At 39.7% G+C, this 18,648-nt stretch overlaps 1 protein-coding gene across 2 annotated transcripts in view; it reads left to right on the top strand.

Annotated features, from left to right (window-relative positions):
* The first annotated feature begins 6,472 nt into the window (after positions 1-6,472).
* The window catches only part of Htr1e (5-hydroxytryptamine receptor 1E), an 87,810-nt gene continuing 75,634 nt past the window's right edge, over positions 6,473-18,648 (top strand). For both annotated transcript variants that reach the window (XM_074065602.1, XM_074065610.1), the window contains exon 1: positions 6,473-7,002. The gene's annotated coding sequence lies outside the window, so the exon portion shown is untranslated. The remainder of the gene's footprint in view (positions 7,003-18,648) is intronic.

Genomic DNA, 18,648 nt, shown 5'->3' with positions numbered 1-18,648 from the left:
GGTACCAATGGAAGATAGAGAACAATCAATTCCAATGCCTTTAAACATTAAGTCCAGTGCTCAAAATTCCTTTGTTATCCAGATAGCAGATAATACATACCTAAATGTTTCTCTTTTGTTGCCTTGAATTATTTGCATTGAACTATTTCATCTCTTTGGAATTCTTTTTATCTTATAATGTGATGAGAGAATTTTAAATTACTTTTTTCATCCCACTAATTGTCAAAGTTCTTATCATTTTTTTATTTATTAATTATTCTTCTTTACTTATATGTAATAGTTTTCTACATTATGTTAAGTTCATATATATTCAAGGTCCCTATTTATGCTGTCTTGCCTATTCCTTTTAACTGTTGTAGTAGTTCTCTCTTTTAAAAGTTATTTAGCCTTATAATTGGTTATACTACTTCACTTAAGACAATTATCCTCCAACTAACTTTTTTTTCAAAGTTTTTTTTGTATTCTACTAAGTTTATGATTTTGGATAAATATTGTAATCTGTTAGATTCTTCTCATTTGAAAAAAGAAAGCCAGGCCTGCAGGCATGGTGGTACATGCCTGTAACCACAGCTGTGCAGGAGAGGATAAGAAATGAGAGGATAAGAGTTCAAGACCAGCCAAAATCAAAAAAAAAAAAGAAGTTAACAAGATTCTATAACAAAAAGCAAGCTCAGTGTGGTGGTACATGCCTGTAATCCCCGCTACTTTGGAGGAGAAGGTATGAGGATCATAGTCTAAGGTCAGTCTGGGCAAAAGCATGAGACCATAGCTGAAAAATAACTAAATCAAAAAAGATTGGTGGCATTGCTCAAGTGGAAGAGCACTTGCCTACAAGCACAAGGCCCTGAGTTGAAACCCCACAATAAATAAATAAATAAATAGGTAAATGAATAATAAATAGAAAATAAATAAATAATTGTTAAAAGAATACTTTGATCTTTTTCTCAAGTACATAAATACATATTCATTTAGGCACAATTACTTTCTATTCATTAGTAGCATTGGTTGGGCCTGCACAATTTTGGGAATTAAAGGTCCTAAGTATTAAAACAGCAGTACCTAAAGGATACTCAAAGAAAGGAAAGTCAGGGAAAGCAATTTAGACATGATGACACGAGAAATGGAAATGTGCTCTGAAGGCCAAGGGTAGAGAACGTTTAGGGAAGACTTGAGGTCAACTGTGTTAAAACTGACAAAGCAGCCTCTTTGGTTTTTTTTATTATTGTTTTATTATTCATATGTGCATACAAGGCTTGGGTCATTTCTTCCCCATGCCCCCACCCTCTCCCTTACCACCCACTCTGCCCCCTCCCTCTCTCTCCCACCCTCTAAGTAACGGGCAGAAACTATTTTGCCCTTATCTCTAATTTTGTTGAAGAGAGAGTATAAGCAATAATAGGAAGGAACAAGGGTTTTTGCTGGTTGAGATAAGGATAGCTATACAGGGAGTTGACTCACATTAATTTCCTGTGCGTGTGTGCTACCTTCTAGGTTAATTCTTTTTGATCTAACCTTTTCTCTAGTTCCTGGTCCCCTTTTCCTATTGGCCTCAGTTGCTTTTAAGGTATCTGCTTTAGTTTCTCTGTGTTAAGGGCAACAAATGCTAGCTAATTTTTTTAGGTGTTTTACCTATCCTCACCCCTCCCTTGTGTGCTCTCGCTTTTATCATGTGCTCAAAGTCCAATCCCATTGTTGTGTTTGCCCTTGATCTAATGTCCACATATGAGGGAGAACATATGATTTTTGGTCTTTTGGGCCAGGCTAACGTCACTCAGAATGATGTTCTCCAATTCCATCCATTTGCCAGCAAATGATAACATTTTGTTCTTCTTCGTGGCTGCATAAAATTCCATTGTGTATAGATAGCACATTTTCTTAATCCATTCATCAGTGGTCGGGCATCTTGGCTGATTCCATAACTTGGCTATTGTGAATAGTGCTGCAATAAACATGGGTGTGCAGGTGCCTCTGGAGTAACCTGTGTCACAGTCTTTTGGGTATATCCCCAAGAGTGGTATTGCTGGATCAAATGGTAGATCAATGTTTTACTTTTTAAGTAACCTCCAAATTTTTTTCCAGAGTGGTTGTACTAGTATACATTCCCACCAACAGTATAAGAGGGTTCCTTTTTCCCCGAATCCTCGCCAACACCTGTTGGTGGTAGTGTAAGCAGCCTCTTTGTAATTTGGTAGTTACAAAGACATTGATGATTTTTCAAAGGGAAATTTTGGTACAATAACGAAGTCAGAAGCCAGATTCAGTTATGTGAAGAATGAATGGGTGTTGAGAAATAAGAAATGCTAAACATGGATTATTTTTCTTTCCACAATATTAACATATTAACATAAGTAAGGGTAAGGTAGATGAGAGAGAAAGAGAGATTTCAAGGAAAAAGAGAAAGAAGAGGTATAGCAACAAGGAGTATTTGGGACAGAGAATATCTACAAGCAGGTTGAAAGAAAGGAGCCAGAAACCAGAGACACAGACATTGAAATTAATCTAATCAATAAATCCCCCTTATTAAAGAAAAATAAACAATCCTAATAGCTAACCAACCACTTACCATGTGTTAGGCATTGACCCATGAACTTTAATGCATTATCCCATGTGAGAAGATTTCACACAAGTCTTATAAGCCTGTTATCATCCCCATTCTAGAAATGTGCAAACTGAAAGAAATGTGAAAAACGTCACTCTGCTCTAAGTTGTGGGATCAGAATATGAATCCTAAAGTGAACAATCAGAACGCTTGACAATCAGCCTGAATACCATCAAGTAGGGTGGTAAAAAGTTTAAGCTGCTATAACACGGGATGAATCATCTCCCAAATCACCAAAGCCCTCCTGTGAACACAGAGCAAGGACTGTCAGATTTGCCTGAGATTCAGAAGTGGCAAACACAAATAAATTCTCCATTATAAGAATGCCCAGCAGGAATTACCTATGCATGAATATGTGAATCACTTTTACAGATAGCCACCCTCTCTCTCATACCAGTTTTAAAAACTCAATTTGCATATTTGGGGGGTTGTGCCTTCATAGTTTCCTCTTATAAGTTATTTACTTAATAATGCAGAGGCAAAAGAGCATAATTGTTTAGAACACATGGTCTGTCCATCTAGAGAGGAACAGGCTAGTGAGTTCCCAAATGCACATGCATGCCACCTACTGATAACTCTCTTAAACAAAGAGAAGCAGCTCTCCCCTGCCACCACTACCCAGGGCAGGAAGACAGAAAGCTTAGCACTGCAGTGAGAGGGTCTATGTATAAGCTTTTTAAATTCTAACTAAGCCCCAATTCCTCCATGGTGGTCTTTCTGCTCCTTCAGCTCTTTCATGTAAGTGCTTTCACTACTTGAACCTTGGACTCCCTGAGATCAAGAACCAAGTGAAGGTCCTGCATCTCTCTTTCAAGCTTTCAATTTGAGGTGTTCAACAAATATTTATAGAAAATATATGAACTATTTCTACTCATCAGTGAATGATCTCCTTATGATTACTTTTGATTTAAAAAAATTGTATTGATCATGAGCCATAGTCAATGTCACCAGTGTATGAAGTTTTGTTTCATCTACTCTGCCTTATTTATTTCCTCATGGGAGCAAATATCAACATGTGCCAACCTGCAGGAAGAGTCAGTTTGTGATCAGAGAATGTGGTCAGAATTGCTGCCTGTACAAGTTGGACCTAGATGACAGATTCTAAGCAATTAAGCTAATCAACCTAGAGTTATTATTTTCCTCCCTGTGTATTGAAGTTTGGTGAATGGTTAGCCAATACAGTCAAATAACTAAAGACTGTTGTCAGTCTTTTGTCATTCCCAGGTCCATCTCTATCAAGTCCCTCTCTAGAATCCCTTTTACTGGAGGAAACTTACCTGAACTGAATAAAAATTCACAGCACAGACAAAGAATGCAATTTGAAGTTCAGACTCCGAAATCAACAGTAACATGAGAATAGAATGTCATAGGGCTGTTGAGATTGTTTGGTGGGATGGTGTATGGAGAGTACCTAGGATAAGGTGAGCTCCATAATGAGAGCTCCTGCCCCATCTTAATTCCTTCACTTACCTATTTATTCTCACTTCCACAGGGTAGGTGGAAAACTACAGACAATGTTAACTGGGACCTTGACTGTTTTCCTTACATTATTTCCTTGTTTATTCCTGGTGTAATAAACCAGTTACACACAGTCCTAGCCTCACCATCCATCTTCTAGCAAGAATACAGAGCATGTGCAAACTTGCTTCCTCATCAGTCACTGAGATTCCAGCATCCAAGTACAAAGTTAACAAATGGGGTTAAAACTAATCCTGGGGCATAGGTGGTCCATTGTTCATCAGTTTCCCACCCCCCACCACTCTTAACAACCCCTTCTCCTCCTACACACAAGCCACCTCTTGCTGTTACTCCCTGATCCTAATGGTTGGATTACATTACCCTTCTTTGTCCACCCTGTAGTTCCCATCTTCTCCCAAATATTACTCTGGATCAGATTTAATAGTTTGTAAATTTGTCTTTCCACTGAACTTTAGGGTCTGAAAGATAAGAAACTATATCTTCTTTATTGTATTCCTAGAAGTGGGTTCATGCCTGAAATATGGTAGGTATTTACCAACAGTTTTGAATCAATGAATGTGATAGATTAATTCTTCATAGTGCCTTTTGAATTTCTACCAGAAGCTGATGAATTTGTTAAACCAGATGCCTAGGGCTCCACTCAATCCTTATAGATAGGTTTTTAACAGACAGGAATTCTTCATTATGAACTGGGGATGTGATTTACACATACCTGAAATCTTAAAGCACTCATAGAGTCCACTGGAAATAATTGAGTAGGTAATCTGCAAATTGAAGCATCAGCTTCTGATTAAGTGTTAGCTTTTATTAAAACTAGTAAAAAAAAAAGTTAATTAACATTTGAAGGTGTCCATAACTTCATAAAGCTTAAATCGGCCAAAATGAGTACTCTGAATTACCCTCAAAATAGTTTCCAAGTGTCTAATATGCATTTCCATAGTTGCTTACCCTGTAATAGCCAAAGAAGAAGTAAGCTAATTTCCTAAAAATAAAACAGAATGAACTCAAATTTCCTTCATCTTTGGAAGGACTCCAAAGTTGCCAGCATAGGCAATGAATACTCAAGAGTATTCATTAATACTCTTGAGTTATTCAAAATCTTCAGTCCTTTGAGATTCTTTTTTTAAGTAAGGAATGGTGCTTGTTCTGTTTATTATTACATAATATCTTTGTCACCAAATAAATTCAAGGTGCACCATTTTTCTTTGGTAGGAAAACATCCTTCCATCTGTCTTCCTGTGCAGCTTTAGTCTATGTAAGCTTGTTCTCTTGCTTTAGTAGGATTAACAGAAACTAAGTCTATAGTTTACCAATTTCCCTTGCTCTGTTCAGTCAATTTCCTCTTTCACCCATCACTCAGCCCCTAATGCACTTGAGAGGCACTCCAGAAGGCAGGAAGAAGGGCACACAGGCTTGCTTTTTAACTGAAGAAAGATTTCATTTGTTTAGAATTGTGAAGGTGCAAATAAATTAATGAATTAAAATTAAAATTAAAAACCCACTGTCAATTCAGACATAAGGCCATACACAAGAAAGCAGATGTGAGGCAGGTGCTTTGGGAAGCTATATGAGTTGTCTACATGGGTCCCCAAGTCCTTTCAACTCCAAGGATGCATCCAGCTGCTTACAGGTCACATTGGCTACATAAGTTTTTCTAGTTTTAGTTCAAATAATCCGATTTTTTTTCTCCCACAATGTCAGGGAATCAATCTATGCAAAGCTTCAAAGGTTAGAGTCAGCCAAGTTCCCAACAGAAAACAATTAACCCTTCCTACCTAAGGAAGCTTCTCTCTACTGCCAGGATTCTGTAAAGTCCCTAACAAGGTAACTTCCCTGGCCTTGCGGCAGAACAAAGGGTTCTTAGAACGCTAAGACCAGGTCAGAACCCTCTGCCAACCTCAAACGACAGCTCTTAGGCGACTGACTTCTGGAACAGTTACTGCCAGAAAAATGGCAAAATGGCGTGGACTCCTCAGCAGGTCTTTCAGCAACCCCGCCCTCACCTCACCCCTACCCTATCTCCCTTTTTCTGCATTTCTCACCTCTCTGCCCACCTCCACTTGCAACCTTTCCACTTCTTCCCCTCCTTCTTCTCAACCTTCTCCTTAATGTGTCCTGTGCATGTTGACTATAATTTCCCCCCTGAGGAAAGCTAATTCACTTCCACGAGGCTTACTTGGAGGAGCTACAGAAAGGCAGCGTCCAAACCTGTCTACTCCCTTTTTCCTCTCGCTCCCCTATCTAGGCTGGCCCTAGGAGAGCCGAAAACACTCTGCCTCTTGTTGCACCAATTGGTCCCTTAGTGTGAGCTGTGGCCAGCAAAGGTGCGTCTGTTGTCCATGTCTCCAACCCCGCGGAGGTTTATAGCATGACAGTGCTGCCCCCTAGTGCTTGCAACCGGGAACCCAGAGGGCACCATGGGCTCCAGAATTTTTCCTTTCCAGCCTAAGCAAGCCCTGGAGCACCTGGTAGCTCTGAGCCCAGTTCTCCATCGCAACCTCCCACTTTGCACCTCGGTTCCCCTTCAGTCCCTCCCACCCCCTTCTCCGTGCTGTGATGTCCTAGGTGGCTGCAACCTGCACGCTGATTTCGCAGGCTGCCCTCTGCTCCTCCTTCTCCCTCCTCCTCTTCCTCGTTCTCCCCCTCGCCAGCATCCCCAGTCCTGGCGACCAGACTCGCCAAGCTCAGCGCTGCCACCCGCAGCGCCACCGGGCTGCCCCGCGCTCCGCGCTCCCAGGCTCCGTCTAGCCGCAGCCCAGGGGACGCTGCACCGGCACGGACGCTGGAGCCGGGGACGCTGACCCCAGAGCTGGATGTTTGGAAAAGCAGTGCTTTGATAGGAGCGTGTTCCAAGTGCGCCTTCTGGAGCCAGTGAGACGCCCCAATTTGCCCAGTGCGACACGGCTGCACGCATCGTCCACAAGGTGAGGGGCGCACACCTTCTGGGGGCTTCCTTCTCACCCCTCCTTCAACACAAGGGCTCAAGCTCAGACTTGGAATGGGGGGTTACCACCTCTGAGATGCAAAGATGGCTGGGGTTGGGGTGCGGGGTGTGGGGATGGAGACTATGGGAATTGCTTGAGCACAGTGCATGCCCCGAGACTTCTTTGCATGGAATGCGTTTCTCCTTTAAACAATCCCCCAAAGGCGTGAACCTGACTAAAGGCATTGTGAGTAACTGTGGTTTAGGAATTTTATCCTGCTTCCTTGCAAAAGGATTCGAGACAGCTTAAAGATTAAATGAATCTGAAAGGGATGCTAGAAGAAAAAAACTTGAGTAGAAACCACAAGGAGATGGTGTGCCCTCGTGAAGGCGGGAGGACGAGGTGATTTCAAAGCCAACGCTGACGGAAAAACCTTTGATTAGAAAGGACTGAGCGGTTGCTCCAGTCCTCAGAGAAAGGATGTGTTCAGTCCTGATAAACAAAATGCCCAGGTGTGATGTTTGACAAAATCAGGCTTGGAAGTGCGAGTTAGGATGGAAAGTTTGGTCTTAAGCTATTTCCAGCAGTACTGTAAGGTGAGAGGCTGTCCCCCCCCCCTGCATAGTGAAATGAAAGGGACTTGAGGCTAAAGCGAAGTGGTTCCCACTCCTCTCGCAGGCTCATACATGGTTTTGGCATTGTTAAAATGTATGTACTTTGGTATGTTTCTGCCTGCCTGCGTCCAGTTTCGAAAAGGATCTTGTATCCGTTCCAACATTGCTTGTCCTTGAGTTAGAAAGACGAGGCACAAGGAGGCAGCATCCCAGGGTGCTCCTTTCTAACCTTCCTTGTCGTCCTTCCTTGTCTCTTGCATCAAACCTCTCCAAGAGTGAGCCGGACTAGGAAGGAATAATAGAAAATCAAATGGGTTAGGGGAGAGGGTTTTTTTGACAAAAAAATTCAAGCTTCTTTTACCATTTTTCCTTTATCTTTCTTCAAAAATGCCAAGCTTCTGATCTGAACTTAACATTGCTTCAGTATATATTTGGTTTACCATAGTTACACATGCAGACACAATATGTATCACCTTAAACACCCAGGGTGGACTTGTAAATCGGGGTTTCTCTGACTTGTACATAAAGAATGAAGCAGGCACCTGTGTCTAACACCCTGTCAGCCTCTTCCATGGTGAGGATATTTGAAATGCCTTGGAAATACAAAGCGAAGCCATGAGCCAGGCTTTCTTCTCTAGCTGGTATACTTGTTTTCTTGCTGAATTAAGTAAGATAACCCTATCTTCAACAAATAAATGATTGGAGGTGTTTGAGGCCCACTCAGCAAATGCACAAAATATGCTTGCCCGCCTTTTTTCCCCTTCAGAACTTTGGCCTCCAGCCCACTGCTGTGATGACAAAGCAGAGGTCCAAAGTAGGATTCAGTGCAGCTTCAGTAACATGTTTAAAACAAAATGTGTTGTTTATTTCTAAAATCGCATATCACAATTAACCATTTCACTACATATAGGTGAGAAAAGTACTTCTGTTCAGGTATTTCACCACTGAGAGAACTATAAAGAGAAACTCATTCAAATCCTGACTCATAGTTGATAGAACTTAATTATTATGTCATCATCACCTGATATGGAGTGCAGAAGCCCCAAGGACTGCTACAGATCTCTGTAAAAATTGAGATTGTGGCTGGAAAGGAGTTGTTAAAAATGTAGCCACAATTCTGGTTCTCAGGTATATGTATGTCAAAATGTTCCTTTAGATGGTTTTTCTTTTCATGAAGATTTCCAGAGATGTACACTTCATAGATCATTTTTATAATAGAAACTATTCAAATTAACAGTTTATCTCACCATCAATAGTAAACTCTACTTTCCATTCTTTTCTCTGTACCTTCCCACAATGGCTTCTCTCAGGACATATTCCCAGAGCAGGCACTTCCATGTCATTCCATTCCCTTGAGACATGAGACACAGCCTCCTTTGCTTCTCATCCTGATGTCACCTCTGTTAACCATACTGATATCTATTCAAAACATTTGCTCCTCATTACCTCAGCAGTAATCATGTAAATAAATTTCTATTCATTTGAGAAAAATATCCAAGTCAGAGATTCTCAGAGGTGGTACATAGGAAGAGGTAAAATCCAAGCCATATCTAGCATGTGTCACTGCAATTCATTTCCATTCCTTACTGTTTGACGTTCGATAAAATTATTATTGGAAAGAGAAGTAAGATACATTGCTAGCAGCACCTTGTCCCCACCTGACTCAGGTGGGGACCTGATGATCTAACTACCCCCAAATGAAAGTGGTTTCCTTTGCAAAAATCCTCAGCCCTGAGCTTTTGGCTCATCTTATCACTCCAACATCCAATTCCCTGTCCCTTACCTTTACACACAAGTCATTTTTTTCATGTTTGTATTACCCATTTTGGAGTTTTATCTCTATACTATTCTTTAAAAATAAAGTTATAAATCTAATGTTTTAATATAAGGAGCCCTTCCTTTTATTTCAGCAGGCTTATTTACATGATAAAATAAGCTTGAGCTGCTCAAGAGCAGAATTTCAGCCAAATAGGAGCATATTGTTCACATCATAAGTTATTAAGGCCATCTCAGAGCAGAGACAAGTCTGGTATCTCATGCTTATGCTCCTTTTTTTCTGCATCTGCCACATTTTTATACATGTGAAATTATATGAAAATTAACTTCAGGGAAACAAAGAGTCTGTTGTATGGGTGAGAAGGGGACAAATGAATGCACAGGAGAGAGAAAAGGAGGGTCACTTGGCTTGGTATGGGGCAGCAGGTCTTTAAAGTGACTGGTTTTCCCCTTTTTCTCCTCTCTAATTCATTTTCTTGAACCAATACTGTGCTCCTAAAACTTGGAGCCCAGCTCAGTCAGTTTAACCAATGTCTATCTTCAGGGGAATAAAAAAAAAGTCAACAATATCCCATCTACTTTTCATAATTTTGTATTCCTTCCTACATTTTGCGGACTGAAAAACTAAAAACCAGAATTTATAGAGATTGGCATATTCCTGGATTATAAGAAAAATTTGAAATCCTTGAGTACTCTTTTTTTTTTTTTTTTTTCAGTACTAGGGTTTGAACACGGGACCTACACCTTAAGCCACTCTGCCAGCCCTTTTCTGTGATGGTTTGTTTTTTGGGGGGAGAGTTGTTTGTTTTTTTTTTTTTTTTTTTTTTGAGATACTGTCTCTTGAACTATTTGCCCTGGCAGGCTTCGAACTGAGATTCTCTGCCTCTTGACTAGTGATGATTACAGGCACGAGCCACTGGCACCTGACTGAGAACTCTTAATATTGCTTAACTCTACAGTAATCCTCCCTGATGTTTGAAGACCATTGGTGGATGCCTGAAACTGTAAATGTGACCAAACCTTATATATACTATGTTTTCTCCTATACACCCTACAACATTGCCACTTAGTACCAAAGTGATCTGTCCTCCCATGTTTTATGCTCTGGTGCCTCCTTTGCATCATTACACTTGCATTTTGGCACCATTATTAAATAAAATAAGGATTACTTAAGCATTAGTACTGTGATACCACAACAGTTACTCTGATGATTAAGAGGTTATTAATAACTAATGGGTAGATAGCATATACACCATGGATATGCTGAACAAAGAAATGTGATTCATGTCCCAGGTAAGGTAGAGCAGGATGCCACAGGATTTCATCACACTACTCAAAACAACACACAATTTAAAACTCATGAATTGTTTATTTCAGACATTTTCCATTTAATATTTTTGACTGCAGTTAACCACAACTGATATCATGGAAAGCAAAACTGGATGGGGGGGCCTGTAATTTTATTTTTCATTTTTAGTTCTCTTATTTTGTCTCCTCCACTGTGGATTATCTGGTTCACTGTGGTACATATCTGAATAGATTTCATTGCTCTTATTTCCTTATTATGTTCCTTTAAAATATATCAAATGAAGAATACACACAGCCAATTAAACTTTAGAAGGTTCATTGTTAGGGCTTTCTCTTGTTGATCAGCTCTCAACATGTGCAATTATAGGATTAAGAAGACAAAGTCCTTTGGAAGAAGCTGTAAAACCCAATCCTTCTACACCTGGATGATTTTAAACTACAACTTATAAGAGGAATGGACAGCTTGAGATTCTAGTTATCACTACAGACCAGATGGACAGTCTTTGTGAAATCTGTCATGAGAAGGAAAGAATGTTTGTAAGAAGAAGATAATATTTTAGAGAAATAACAACCAGCAGCAGCAGCTTGCAGTTCTAAAACTCAGATCCTTTAAATGACCCCATCTACTTCAAGGGCCCAAATAAGATAAAACCAGACCCCATGAAATGTGTTTCTTTAAATGCTGCTTTTTTTTAATCCCTTTATCAGATAAAGGGCATGTGGTGATATTTCCAAAAGATTGGGGAAGGATCTGATTTGAACACTGAAGTATGGGTTTTGTTAGGGCAGCTTATCCAAGAAAGTCTAATTTGTGTCAAGAATAGCATTCTTGGGAATTGAAGACAAGACAGAGTTTCTCTTAGGAGTAAGTTTCACCAAAGGGATACTGGAAATGCCCCCCAAAAGTGACTTCAGCTACAATATCTTAATGATTTCAGAGTTACACTTTTATTTATCTACACTGATAAGGAGATAAAAAGGAGAAAGTTAATATATGCTGAGTGTCTACTCTGACTCAGGAACTACACTAAGAGCTGAACATATATTCTTTAAATGCTCACAAAAGCACTATGAGGAAATCAACCTCACCAGTCATTCATTTAAAACCAATTTATGAACTGAAAATGTAGCTCAGTGGTATACTACTTGCAGAGCACAAGCTTTGGACTTGATCCCCAGCACTGAAAAAAGAAAAAGAAGGAAAAATAAAGAAAAGAAGAAAACTGCATTCATCATAAAACCACTTGCTTCATCTCCTTTTCTGGGAAGTGCACAGAATTCAGAGTGTGTTAAATAAATACAGGTAGTGGGAACAACTACAGAGAAGGTTTGGAAAGTGTCCAGGTCATTTGGACTTTACCCCATAGGCCTATGGGGATCATTATGGAATTCTTTAAGATTTTTATGAAGAATAATATACATACAGAAAAGAAAACAAATAATAGGTGTTAAGCTTGGTAATTTTTCTCAAAGTGAACATATCCATATAATTAACCCTCTCCAAGATAAGAAGTGGAATATCACCATTATATAAATTTCCTGCCGTCCTTACCTAGTTATTTCTTCTCCTACCTGCCTAAATGTATCACTACCTGCCTTTCAACATAATTTAATTTAAGCTTCATATACATGTATATAATATAGAATTATCTCATTTGTGATTTGACTTAATGCTATTCGTGAGATTCATTTGTGTGGATCGTTACACCAGAAGCTTATTTAATTTTTGTTGTTGTAAACCATTATGTTGTATGAATACGCCACAATTTGATTATCCACTCTAATATTGATGGGCATTTGGGTTGCTTCCAGGTTTTTGCCATAATACATAATGCTTCATTACATTATTTTATGCTTTTTACCAAGATCATTAGTTTTGTGTTCTAGAGATTTCACTCTGTCTGCAATATGGAGTTGGCAGAAATGGGTGCAGCAGAGAGTTACAATGAAAGCCTGGACCAAGGCAGTAGCAGTAGACATAGAGAATGAAAACAGAAAGCAAATGTATTTAGGCAGTAGGAGAAGGAGACCAAAACATGTAGAAATTAAATGAATGTGACAAGTGATGGAAAGTATAGAACGCAGGAAAGCACCCAGGTTTCTAAACCACGTGGATGGTGTTTCCTTTCACTGAAGTCGAGAGCACAGGAGAGTGAACAGGAACAGATTCATCATCTCTCAGAAAGTTTAAAAGCATTGCCAAGGTGATTCCAAATCTGTGATTCTCCAACAAACCACTGCTTTTTTCTTCCTGGCTCCCACCATGCCCCTTCTTCCTCAAATAGTAATTGGTAGTAACCTAAAAAGGAACATGAACTATCCCATACTTGCTGAACTGTTACCCATAAGTCATGTGCTTTTCCCTTCAACTACGTCTCCTTTGAGCAGCATGATGACCAAAAAAGAAGATGGTGATGAATCAGATAAAACTCCGTTTTGCCTTTGAAGCTACATGACTCAGGGTATGTGAACGGAGATAAAAGAAGTAGAATGAGGAGGGCCTGGTCATGATCTGCATGGTTCAAGTGGCCAGACCCAGGCAACAAAATGTGCAGGGAGTCAGATTCTTACGTTTCATGGGAGAACTTTCTAACGCTATTTGAAAATGCGATGAGACTTCCTATGAGGTGTGTACTATGTATCATTGGGACGTCATTAGGCAATGTCTTTGGGAGCATGTGACAGATTGGGTTCTCCCAGGAGCAGAATGTAAGATAGGGTTTAGTGTGTAGGAGGAGAAGGAAAAAATATTGGGCAGAGGGAGAAGTTGAGCTGCAAAATAGGCCCAACAGCAGTCTTGGTCAACCTTATGGTGAGCTCTAAGCTAAAATGATCCATCAGATTGTCCCAAACTGGGCCAAAAAAAACGCTTTCCAAACTGTCCCTCATCAGTCATTGAATGTATTCTGCCCCCAGAAGGGTATTACCTAGGGTGAGGCATTCTCTGTGACCAAAGATAGCCCAGAAAGGACTGAGAGCCAAAGACTACTCTGACAGTTAGCCCAGCAGCTGGGGCTTCAGGCCTTTTCCTAAACTGGGACGTGGATGTATGTCTATGCCTGTCCCTGTGTATGTTAAGCATATCTTCTATCATAAAGCTACCTTCCCAGTCCTCGAGATTTTTTTTTTTAAACATGAATTTCAACCATGGAGGAGTAAACAAAATAACTTTAGGCCACATCCAACTCAGATCTGCATTTACTTATTTCATTATACCCATGTTTCTAAGCCACTGAAGAATTTGTAAATTATTTTTAATATGCCATTTCACCCTTAATCTGCCCTCCTCTCATTTTAGCCAATAAGTATATCATTTGAACTACTTGGCGGATGGGAGGCAGAACTCCCTGTAAGTTTACATGACCCCTGGATGATGAGCATCTCTTTGGAAAGAAGAGAAGGGTATGCTGTGCACTGCCAACTTTTTATAGTAGGAACATTTTTGGCAGCAGTGAAGCTTGAACTCAGGGCCTCATGCTTGCCTAACAAGCATGCTTGCTCTACCACTTGAGCCACACCCAAGCTGGAACTTTTTAGAAGATCATAAATAGACTGTGTATGTCAGTATGTATGTGTATATACACGCACATGTGAGTGAGTGCATGCATGCATGCGTGTTATGATGAATCCTGTCTTTAACACCTGAAATAGCATTTACTATAACTGCTTTTATATGGCTAGACTTGTATGACAACTGAAATATAACTGAAAAACTGCTAATGAAAAACCTCCCTGTACTAACTCAGCCTGGGCAACTCAGTACCACAGTTTTGTGTAGAGATTTTATGCTGTACAGTTTTGAAAAGAAGCAGGTCTCCAGGGTGGTGTTATTGAGAGGTGATGCAACCCTTAGGAGGTGGGGCCTAATGAGAAGTTGTTAGTTCATTGAGGGCATGCCTTTGATGGGCAGTGAGGACCCCACCCTCATTCTCTTTTCTTTTTGCTTCCTGACTCATGAGATGAGCAGTTTGCTCTCTCGGAGCAGAGTCTGAGGAAACCCTGTCTTCACATCAGACACTGCATGCAGTCCCTTAACTGGAGACGGTGCCTCTTACCTCATGTTTCACTCTGTCTTTGCTTTCAGCACCAGCATTGGTGGTCCTGGCTTTCTACCAATTTTATTTAGTGATTCCTACCAAGAGCCATTCCACAAGGATTTAATGTTCTAGAAAGGGTGAATTTACACTCCATTGTGTATCCATCCCAGCTCCACCTGGGTACAATTTGCTTTCTCCTTCACTTTGACATTATTTCAGAAATAGTTTTTTGTTTGTTTGCTTGTTTGTTTGGGGCAGTGCTGGGGCTTGAACTCGGGGCCTTGTACTTGCTAGGCAGGCACTCTACCACTTAAGCCACACCCCAGCCCTCAGAAATAGTTTTGGTGTCTGCAAAAGCATATTTATAAAAGAAACAAGTACTTTTAAGAAAACATCATTGGCTCTGTGACCTTTATTTTGTTAATTTCCTATAAAATTCTCATTCCAATTCACCAGTTTGTTTCTCTTGATTGTGATTTGATGTGAACCCTCATTTTGTTCTTTTCATGACCCAAAATAAGTTCTTTGACCACTCTGCGCCTCAGTTGTCCCATCTGAAACATGGGAATAACAATTCCTGCCTTATACACCTATTGGGAGTAAAGGAAGAATGATGCACAGGTTGTGAAGAAATGGAAGATAGTATTACGCTATTATCTTCCTTATTATTTCTGTGAGTGGAGTTAAGAAATAATCCTGGTCTAAATGTAGGTGAATTGTGTGGTGCTGGCCTTGTACAATATGAAGGGACACAGGCTAGGCTGAGTTCCACTACCCTGAACCCTGTTTATAAGAATTTGTTCTCCTACTTCCTCAACTTGCCTCAGATCTGGTATGGCTTCAAGTTCTAGAGAACACCACTTTGAATCAACTGACAAAACTTTCCCTTACACATGCAAGAGAAGAGATCAGTCCTACCAGGTGACTGGAGTTCCATGTGCACCCAGAGAGTCACATGATTTTTGCATGTTCTATAGTGATATCTCTCAAACTTTGATGTTCAGGCACTGGGGACGTGGCTCAAAGGTAGATCATTTGTCTAACATGTATGACTTCCTGGTTTGGATACCCCAAACTGCAAGAAACAACAACAAAAACCCCTAATGTACAGAAGAATCACCTGAAAAGGCATGTCAAACCTCACATTCCTGGTCCCACCTGCAAAGTTTCTAATCAGTAAGGTAGAATGAGGTCAAGAATTTGCATTTCTAACAAGCTCTCTGATAGTACTTACTTCCGTTGCTGCTCTGCAGACTGCACTTTTGGTAGTTCAGATTCTCAGGGCTCAGTGCGACATACAAAATTAAATGTGTTTTGTTGTTGTTACAACTGAAGAATAAGAATAATATATAATAGAATTTATACTCAAAGAACTAGCCCTGATTATAGATATGAAATCCTTAAGCAAGAAAACATGTTACTGTCATGTTACAAATATTTTATTACCATAATTTTCTTTATAGAGAATCAAATTATCTTTCTAAATGAGCAAGAATATCACATCAATGAGCCAATGATCATCTCAAAATTTAAAGGTTATGAAATTCAACATTTATTTGTAACTTCTTTTCAAACTTCATATTAAACTAAAAACAGAAAGGAGCAGTTTTTCAAAATAAGGACACCCCTTCTGAAACAACAGCCAGAATCATGTTATTAGTAAAACACTGTAGGAATACATGAAAGATGCCTGCTATTACCTTCATTATTTGACATTCATTTGAATGTTCTAACTAGCACAATGGAAGAGAGGGAGGGAGGAAGGGAGGGAGGAAGTGGGAGGGGGAAGAAACTTATAAATATTGGTCAGGAAGAAGGTATATTACTACGAACAAATGACAGGATTACTGGCAACTCTGAAGTGATTAAATTTAGAGAGAATATACAAATTCAGTAAAATGGCTAGCTTTAAAATGTACAAAATCTAATAACTTGCCTGGTTATTGTAGAAATTTATATTAAGCTTGCACAACACAGGGCAGAAAACGTGCCTGAGAGGCAAAAACAATGCTGTCAAAGAATGGGAAATGAAAGCCCACAACATCTGAGGAAGATGGGGGAGGAAAACTTTGCAAGGCGGAACTCCACATCCCAAAACTTATCTTTTTAACTCAATAATATTTATCCCTGCATGATTTCTGACAACATAGTGTGTCATTGTGATTAAGTCTTTCCTGTACTACTATAGAACAAGAATTATTTACTTAAGTAGCTTCCATCTTAAACTTTACTACATAATGCAGATTCTAATGTAGAACTCTGCATGAGTCAAGGAAATTTTTCTCATCTGGCAGGAGAATTTGATGTAGAATTATCCATTAATACTTCCCTACCATATAGTTTTGCATAACTAAGAAGACATTGAGAGAATGAAGCAGGGTTTCCTGTTTCATGCTTCCATTGGAACTATTTTAACTTTCTGATCATTCTGTCCTTTCTTCTGTCCTTCTAAGACTAATTCAGCTCCTTACACAGATGCTCTTTAAAAATCAAATATCAAATATGTCATTTAATTAGTCATTAGCAAATAAATCATTTCCAAGATACATTTCTATTGGCAAGCATATTTTATTTAATTTATTATAAACTGGTAAAGTAATGTCCTCTTCTCGCCCTTTCTGCAACATAGGGCCACCAAAGACCTTACTTTATGTCCAAGAGGCCAGATGACCAAAATGTACTGACCCTAAGGTGGTTTGGTGACTAACATAAATGAAGCATCTTACCAAGAAGAGAGTAAACATGATTTTAGAGGAAGCTAAAGTCTCAAAGCTCACAAGACCTTATTCATTTTCAGCTTGATGGTAGAAGCAACGCTCCTGTATTGCAGATGGAGTAATTTTTTCCAGCACATTCATGACAATTTATACCTTTATTCTAAAAAGGATTCCCACAGGCATTTGGATAATCTCTCACCTTACGTTGACTGTGCCAAGGGTCTCTTTCTCAGACATATATAACTAACAACATGCATTTAATTAATAATTGATGATTATATGTTATTGCTATTATGATTGCTAGGCATACTGTTATATTAACATATATGGCATTCATGGCATATTTTTTACCTGTTTCATAAAATGAATATGAACCTAAGGGTGAGGAGGCATGGAAAAGAGGCTTAGGTCAGTGGGCCTGGGTTAATGCCCTGCCCTCCTGGCTATGTGAGCTGCATGGTCTATCATTAGGATAGAGACAATAATACCTGCCCTACCTACCTTGGTCATCTTTAGGGAAAGTTTCTCAAGTCAAAGTGACCTGTTAGAATTCATTATCACCTGTGTTAAGTCAAATGGCATCTTGTGTCTTACTTCCAGGGGCCAACACAACACAGGGCTCAAGCCCAAGATGTGGAGTCCAGTGAGCCAGAGATTTATCATCTTTGCCACTTGTTAACTGCTTGTTTTAGGGAAAATTACTTTTTACTTCTCTAAATCTCAACTTCCTTATTTCTCAGATAGGACTAGCATGATCTATCAATTAAAAGGGCTATTGTGAGGATTAAATATGTAGATAAGTTATCTGTTGTTACATAATAAATTATCCCAAGACCTAAGACAATGACTTTTCATTGTCACCACTCCTATGAGTTGGGAATCTGGGCATGGCTTACCCAAGTCCTCTTACAGGCTGCCATTAAGTTGTCAGCTGCAACTGCAATCGTCTCAAGAGTCCACTGGAGAGAGATAAGCTTCTAAGCTCACTCATGCAGTTGTTAACAAACTTCAAGTCCTAGCTGGCTGTTGGCTGAAGACACCTGATCATTACCAGGTGGTCCTCACTAGCACCACTAACACCACAGCTTGCTTGCCCTTCCAGAGCGAGGGCTGAAAAGAAAAGATCTGACAATGGAAGCAGGAGTCTTTTTGGAAACTAATCTCAGAAGTGATATCCCATCGCTTCTGCCATCT

Source organism: Castor canadensis, chromosome 1, assembly GCF_047511655.1.
Source record: "Castor canadensis chromosome 1, mCasCan1.hap1v2, whole genome shotgun sequence".
In the NCBI taxonomy this organism is placed as follows: domain Eukaryota; kingdom Metazoa; phylum Chordata; class Mammalia; order Rodentia; family Castoridae; genus Castor; species Castor canadensis.
The sequence above is the reverse complement of the archived record's forward strand: the minus strand, read 5'-3'. Positions and strand labels throughout refer to the sequence as shown.